This window comes from Dreissena polymorpha, unplaced genomic scaffold (assembly GCF_020536995.1).
Source record: "Dreissena polymorpha isolate Duluth1 unplaced genomic scaffold, UMN_Dpol_1.0 chrUn050, whole genome shotgun sequence".
Classification (NCBI taxonomy): Eukaryota; Metazoa; Mollusca; class Bivalvia; order Myida; family Dreissenidae; genus Dreissena; species Dreissena polymorpha.
Window position 1 is genome coordinate 84,688 of NW_026273364.1, and position 7,813 is coordinate 92,500.

A 7,813-nucleotide genomic window follows, 5' to 3' on the forward strand; every position below is an offset into this window, starting at 1 on the left:
GCATGCGCAACATATCTCATTTAAGCCCTCCATCAATTCTATAACTTATAGAATTGAAATTAAACGTCAACTTAACCAAGGTAAGTCTCGTTTAATTTTTGAATGTTTTGTTACATGATTGAATAGGATGTTAATTTAACGAGTGTATTTAAAGTGAACATGGCTTTTTTTCTTTCTTAGAGAATAGCCATGGATGGCAATTTCATAAATCTAACACAGCCATATTTGTCAAAACTACCATTGTAAACTGTGAAAATTGGATTTTTTCGCTCTAACGTTTCATTTGACTGCCATTGCATTCAATAACATACATACGGATGTAATTACCTTAAAAAAGTTGCTATACGCACAGAGCTCCAGATAAGGGTCGTATTTTCGTAATTAAGAATTATTTTCAAGTCCGTTACGTATTTTTTTTTAATCTGGCCGTACCATTAAGAATTACAAAATCAAGTAACAAATATTATTTTTACATCGGTTCGTATCGATTTTTATTGAGTTCTTTTCGTGTATTAAAGATATTTTCGGTATTTTTGTAACGACGCGCATGTTTTCCACTAAAAGCGGCGTGTACAGTCTATCTGTCAAAAAATGGCTGTGCCCAGAGGACGTCCTTAAAACTGCAGAGTGCAAAAAAAAACGCTTTTAGCATATTGTACGCAAAGTGAGCCAGAGTTGAATGTTAAAAAAGACATTATAGATCTTATACGATGACACCCATTATTATTTATTTTTAGGTCATTTAGAAAAGTTAAGAATTATTTTCCAAAACTTAGTAGTAACGTTAAGAATAACATTTCAGAGTTAAGAATTCTTTTTGAAAATCTGGTAAAACGTTACGAATTTCACAAAACCTTATCTGGAGCTCTTACGCAGAAAAAAAAATAATGTATACTTTCTGGTATGTCAATTTTTTTTCCAAAAAATCCTTTCAAGCAGTCCTTCCGAAATACCGTTGTTCCTGTGATTTTTCCACTAATAATTTTGAAAATCCGGGAAGATAATTTCAATGAATTAGACAACTAAGTAAATTTATATCCTTGCATTATATCGTACTTATAAAAAAATCAGTGCTTACTCTGCCATTCGCCAAATTAGCCAATGGCTACAAATTGAGCTATTTGGATAATAAAATTCTATTTGGCTACAACTTTTTATTCATTAAAACTTAAAAAAGCCTTAAATAGAAGAATTTTGCCAAAACAAGGCGAATTTGGATTTATAAATTTTTGAGCCAGGGGAAGCCTTGAAAATGTTCACATACTATTTTTACCAAATGAAAAGAAAATATAAATCAGTAGGCATCGAATGATTTTTCCAGCGCCACTCGCCCTGCAGGGTAAGTAAGCCTGACAATCCACTCGCCCTTCACTTTAATCTGCTCGCCCTTCACTGTTTTAAAAACATCTATATTTATAGTAATGGTCATCCAGAACCTTTTTCTAAATTTAAACTATCATATATGTTTAATTGTTTTTTATGCCCCTGGTAGGGTGGCATATAGCAGTTGAACTGTCAGTCCGTCTGTCCGAAAATTTTAACGTTGGCCATAACTTTTGCAATAGCGAAAATAGCAACTTGATATTTGGCATGCATGTGTATCTCATGTAGCTGCACATTTTGAGTGGTGAAAGTTCAAGATCAAGGTCGCTTCAAGGTAAAAAGTCAAAAAACAAAATCAAGGGAAGTAATAAGCTTTAAAAGGAAGATAAAATCTAAACCTGCCAAATGATATATTTAAATTTTATTCCAAAGCAGGGCAATAGTGGCCATTGTGTTTGTGATGAATTCATCTCTTGTTTAAAGCAAATTGTGGTTAAAATGCAAAAAATTTGAAAACACAAACGTTGCCATTTTTTCTAAAGTTTCAAATGAATTTCGGCATAAGTGACTATTTATAGATTTGAAGAAATATTCTCACTGAACATGCGTTAATTACCGGAGTTGCTGAAAGCGAGTTTGTACAACAATCAATACTCCCACACTTTCCATGCAAATGATGCGACGTTGTACAATCATGTTGCATTGTTTTCGCGCCCGTTTTATTGAGACAAATGGTCAACACGAAATAAATAAGCCGTTATGTATTTTTCAGCGAAGCTGTTTAACGTCTCTTTTGACCTTAGCTGACCTTTGTTAGTGTCCAATAAAATTCAAATATAATTTCCTGCGGCTAGACACGAATGAATACACTTCATTTATTCCATTGGCTGATTTTAGAATACGACCAGAACATTGGAAACACGACATCGTCTTTGTAACACTGTTTTACTGCGTGTTCAGCATGAAACAATTTTATCTTCTTATGAAAAGGCTTGATAGATATAACAGTTTTACGTTCAACTCTCGACATCAATTCAGTTTCTTCGCGCCGCTTTTGTAAGAGAATTGCCAGCGCCAGAGCGTTTGTAATAATATATTTAAATTCATTAAAGTATGGTTTTTCTCTATGCTGATATTCGTTTTGGCCGAACCATTTTAAATTGTTTTCGAAATTGAACTTTTAACATGTAAAAGTATAAAGTTTTAAACAAGCCTTCGTTCCAGCAGTGGAAACCTGGCCTCACTTTAATGTATTGCATTCCAACCCGCAAGATTTCGGGGTCAGTTCGTGGCCAGTAAACTAATCGTTATATGATATAGACGCTATCACGTGAACTAGGTGCACTGGAATTTTCTTTATAACAGAATATGTAAAATGAATGTATTCAGCGATATAATTTTGGTATGTCAATAATAGATTCTGAATGTGTTTTCAACAACACCATGATAAATAGTTATTTTTGATTAATTTAACAAAAATAATTACTTCCAAAAAATTGATATTTCCATAAGTTTTGATTGCTTTAATTTTCTAACTACATGTATTTTAGTCTCAGTTTGATTGTTTGATTTGACTGTATACTTTGCTGCGTTTGCCGAACTTAATCAGGTTGTCAGTAAATAATCAAATTCAAACAGTGCATTTAGTTAAGTCAGTCCATATCAATTCCAAAATGAGGTTCCTTATAACATTTAAGATTTAAAGCTTCATTTATTTTGTTGATAAGTATTAATATTTGTACATGTTTGCACTCTGAATGTTGATATGCTGACTTTGTGTAGTATAATATCATTCATGGTGAATTAGAAAAGTGCTCTTCTGTTTCAATCCCAGGTGGTTTGCAGCAGGTTTTTTATGCTTGGTCCCAATTGGACACAAGTTATGCACAACTTAAAACTATGTTCTTGTAACTAACGAATCAAACTGAAAAAATAGTTTTTCCTGTGACTTGGTGTGAATTGTACAGATACTTTATTCCATTTAGTTGTAATTTACTTCCATTTTATAAATTCTAATTTTGGCATTCATTATTTTTACTCCACACTTGTATTTTGTATTATATTGTGTTTCTTCAGACAGCTAAGGAACCTTTGCCCTTATATTCTTTTGTTTATTTTCGTATTCCATTTGACAAAATTCATATTAAAACTTTGATTGAAACCTTCTAATAATGTTGTATGCAGTTATGTTAGTTCCTTCAAATTAAGGACATATCTATCAGTAAATATGTTAATTGTTACTGAATTCGGAACAACATTTTATCATTATACATCAAGGGATTTATATTTGTTACATTTTTGCAGTGTTTTCATTATCAGTATGATAACAAAGTTTTGCTTCAAGTACTTTAAAGTCAGCATCCTTGCTTTGTGACAATAAAGTTAGGTTAATGACTAACAATTATGTGTATTTAAACCTGATTCTTCTGTGTTACATGGTTTGAAGTAGGGAGGAACAACATGTTGTGAGCTATGTTATTGCCTTTATTCCTTCTTGGGTTTGCCCCCACGTGATGGTTCCATGCATCAGTGCATGTTTTTGTTTGGATTTTAATAGTTACATGTGATACATGTATCTCTTATGGTATTGCTTAGGTTTAAATTTCACAAACTTTACCTATTATATGAGGCTGTGCATATATGGTATTTTTGTATTTGGAAACATTTGATAACGCACTTGTACTTATTTTAGTTCCTAGTTGTTTACAAATATTCCTCGTTTTTTCGTCTTAAAGCTCCTAGTTTTTTGTTAATTCCATGCTTGACAGCCTGTAGATTATTAGGGCCAATATGTCATTTTATATACCATCCTGTGTTTTTGAAGTGTTGCAATGTAATTCGCTTTTTGTTTTCTTTTGTTTTCTGAAACTTGCAAGAAGCTTGATTTTGTAATATAAAATTGAATTGTTAATTATTGCTTTGAGCATAAATCACAAACATGCATGCCAAAAAGAAACTATAACCGTATTCATTCTAATAGACGCACTTGCCCTTTTAAACATGCCCCCACTAAATTTTTAAAATCCTGAACCTTTATCTGATCTAAAATATGACCACTCATTCCTGGACTTGTTTTGATTTCGGCATTTTGAGTTGTTCCGAAAACGGCCTTTCAGAACGGGTCATGACACATGACAATTTATGGCCATTCAACAATCATTGTGTACTATCGGATTATTTTTTCTTTTTGAAGTAGCATAACGGTATTTCTTTTCAGAATATCTTTAGTAAGGTATGTAATTATTAGCACGGACAAAAAACTATCAGTGATTGAATTGCTCATTCGCAGTAGTATAGCCTTTTGGTAAAAGCGGAACCTTTTATATATACTTAAATTTGATATTGTATTACCCTATTAGATGCGCACCCTCTGGAAAATGATCACGCCGCGGCTCGTCTTATATAATGAATACGGTATAAGGCAATATATGTGTATTGTGTGAATTCTACAGCAAGAAGTTGTAATATCTTTTTGTGCTAGTTGTTTTAATCATATTTTGCAAGCAAGCTAGCATATGTTTAACATAATTTAACTCTGAAAAATTGCCAAAAAATCCACTTTGTCATTTATTATAGGCCATTTGATTGTCCGATTAATTCAAGGCTTCTGTACAGTAACATTGTTTTAAGTTTTAAATTGAATTTAGAAAATGCTTTGCAGCTAACAATTCATCATGTTTATAAATTCACTGAAGTCATATTCTTATTTGCATATTTATATTTTGAATTATTTAAAACAGACTTAAAAATATAAATATTTGTGCGAGATGAAACTTTGAATGTTTAATCATTGTAAGACGAAGCATTAGCAGATAAAACAACATACTAAAGACAAAAAGTTAAATTGGATGGGGCATTAATTTTTTTAATTGACCTAGTTTGATCGGACATGTTTAACTCGTTTCAGCATAAGGGCCATTTATAGGTGAATGTTTAGATTTTTAGTTTATTACAGCTTTAAAATATGAAGTGATGTATGCATATATTAGATATAAATTCAGGCACAAATTGTGTACACTTTTTTACACTGGTGTTGTAGGCAAATCAAGTATTAACTGTGGCATGTTGTAACTGATCAGATACATAATACATAAAAGCTTGAAGATGAATTATTAAGTCTTTGTTATTGTCATTGCAAATCATTAACTAAGTGTGAAGTAACTTGATGAGTAATCATTTCGGGGCTTTAAACATATACCTTAATGCAGGCTATTTCAGAAGGTTGTATTTTGTTGCAAGTGTGTATTGTTCTAAAATAAGGTCACAGAAGAAATGGATCACACAAGTACATGTAGGCAAGTAAAAAATGCGTTTCATAAGTACGTATTATACGGCAAAAAAGACACGCAAGTGAAAAAATCACACAAGTTTGCTTGCGGTGGTACGTCCGTGCGTGTGTCAGTCCGGCAAACTTTGTCTGGAGCTTATCTCAAAAAGTATCAGAGATACAAACTTGGAACTTTACAGGTGGATAGATCTTATTTAGGAATGCAGTGCACAAGAACCACAGCTCTTGACATCGTATTTTTGTTCAACACCAGTCAATAATTGTATAAAATATCATTTTTCATTCATACCGTTATTTGGTTATGTATATACCATTACTGGGCCATCATTATATACTAATATTGGGTCATCATTTTATATATCATTACTGGGTCATGTTTATACAATTTTTGGGCCACATATATACATTGAACCCAAGCGCTCGATTAGATGATACGGACATATCCGTTATTGCAAGTGGTTTACCATGTGATAACGGCGAGGACTTACTTCAGAAAGCTCAGAATTTGATCGACGCCCTAGGCCATGAAGTCAAAACACAGGTCAGAATAATAAAAGTAGTAAGATTCCGAGCACGAATACAGGATAAACCAGGGCCAGTGAAAATAACCTTCCGTAATGTTCAAGGAAAAATCAAAGTTCTCAGAAGCAAGATGTGTTTAAAAGACTTACAGCAATATAGTGACGTATTTGTAAAAAGTTTGAAATCGTACGCGGAAAGACTGATTGAAATGAACGCATGTGCTTTACTGCGCCAGATGCCCGACGGAAAGAACTTCCGGGTTGATGCTAATGGCAGAATTAAACCGCGTCAACAACATGACAACCGAGGTAATGTGAACTAGGAGTCATCCCGACCCTTTGGAATTATTCGGATAGCGCATATTAACGTATGCGGTTGGACACGTGAAAATCACAAGCTTCGAACTGGAAGTATTAATGCGCTAGATGCGGATATAATTACGTTGTGTGAAACACATTTGAAAACCGATGATTGTGTAAATATAGACGGTTATTCGTGGTTCGGTTTTAATCGAACAAATATTCACCGGGACGCTCCAAAGGCGTCTGGAGGAGTAGGCATTTTAGTGAGAAATGGACTCAGTGATCAGTATAATATTACAATTGTGGATAAATCTTTTGAGGGAATACTTGGCTAACGTTTTGAGCATAGTTATACAGGGTCGGACTTCATAGTTTATTCCTGTTACTTGCCGCCAGAAAATTCAACACGAGGTCGAGACGCCCAATCTTTCTTCGCACATCTCTTAACGCAGCTATATACACACTATGATTGCGATGACCTGTTTATCGGCGCGGACTTTAATGCAAGAATTGGAACGTTATCAGATACTATATATCAATGCGATACTATTCCCGCGCGCAGAACACTTGACAATACAGGTAATCGCCATGGTCAAGAGCTGATAGACTTTTTGAACGACTCAAAGTGTTGTGTTCTAAATTGCCGTTACAATTATGATAATTACACTTCAATATCAAACAAAGGCCGGGCGGTAGTGGACTACATATGCGTTCCACACGAGACACTGTCGAAATGTAGTGACTTTAAGGTATTAACGGCACAAGATATTGCGAGTGACAATGACCTACTTGGATTATTAGGTCAACGAGCAAGATTACCCGATCATTCTGCGCTCGTGACCGAGTTCAATGTAGGGATTATAATACGAATAGCAATGACAATAGTAATCCTACTCCAACCGATAATGTGCGATTTAAACTGCGTTGCATACCACCAGACTTTATGCAAAATGAAAGGGTGGCAACAGCTATTTTTTCCATCATCTCACAGATCGAAAGTGCACGAGAAAACCAGGAAGATATAGACTCGATATATAGCAATTTGTGTATCGCCATCACAGACGAAATGAAGGCTCATATTCCAACCTATAATGCCAGTAAAAAAACTAATAAACGGCAAAAAGTGTCAAAGCCATACTGGTGTGACGAGTTACAGCAATTATGGGACGTTCTGCGCATCAAAGAACGCTCGTTTGTGAAGTACAAGGGAAATAATCAACAGAAATCGATACTTCGGTTAGATTATGTTAATGCCAGAAACAGGTTCGACAAACAATTACGACAATCAGAACGCGTATATAGAGCGGCACAAGCATTCGAAATAGAGGATATGTCATGTAACAATCCTACGGAGTTTTGGCGAAAAATACAAAATCTT